Source organism: Cyprinodon variegatus, unplaced genomic scaffold (genome assembly GCF_000732505.1).
Source record: "Cyprinodon variegatus isolate N-32 unplaced genomic scaffold, C_variegatus-1.0 Scaffold587, whole genome shotgun sequence".
In the NCBI taxonomy this organism is placed as follows: domain Eukaryota; kingdom Metazoa; phylum Chordata; class Actinopteri; order Cyprinodontiformes; family Cyprinodontidae; genus Cyprinodon; species Cyprinodon variegatus.
The window spans coordinates 22006-22506 of NW_015151040.1; positions in this window are offsets into that span (position 1 = coordinate 22006).

Consider the following 501-nt stretch of genomic DNA (forward strand, 5'->3'; position numbering starts at 1 on the left):
ATGTACAGAAGGCAGCTGCTCACCTCCGGACTCACCTTTCAGGAATTGTCCCCGATTAACAGTTAAAAAGGCATTTTATACATATCCAGTCTGCCACATCCTCTTATTTTACATCATACACATTAGCAGTTGATTAGATATCCATGGCTTCAGTCGTATCAAAATATTACACTTCGTTCTTTATTTAACTGTAATTTAACTGTATATCCGGACAGAGGAATTGTCCTAGTTAGATTAAAACAGCAGTTCTGACACGCAACAGGTAGCCAATACCAAGGTGTAATAAACTCATACATCTTCAGTGATAATTATCCTAACAATATATATCTATAATCTATATCTTTGTTTTTGCCAAGTTAAATTACAAGAAAGAAAATGAAGTTAGTGTCTTTGATTTCTATCAAAGCGTACAGTGGAAAGAGGCTAACAAGGGAACTAGTGTCAATTGTAAAACAGGAAATATGTTTTCCTAACTTGCAACTTTAGAAAATCCCAATATTT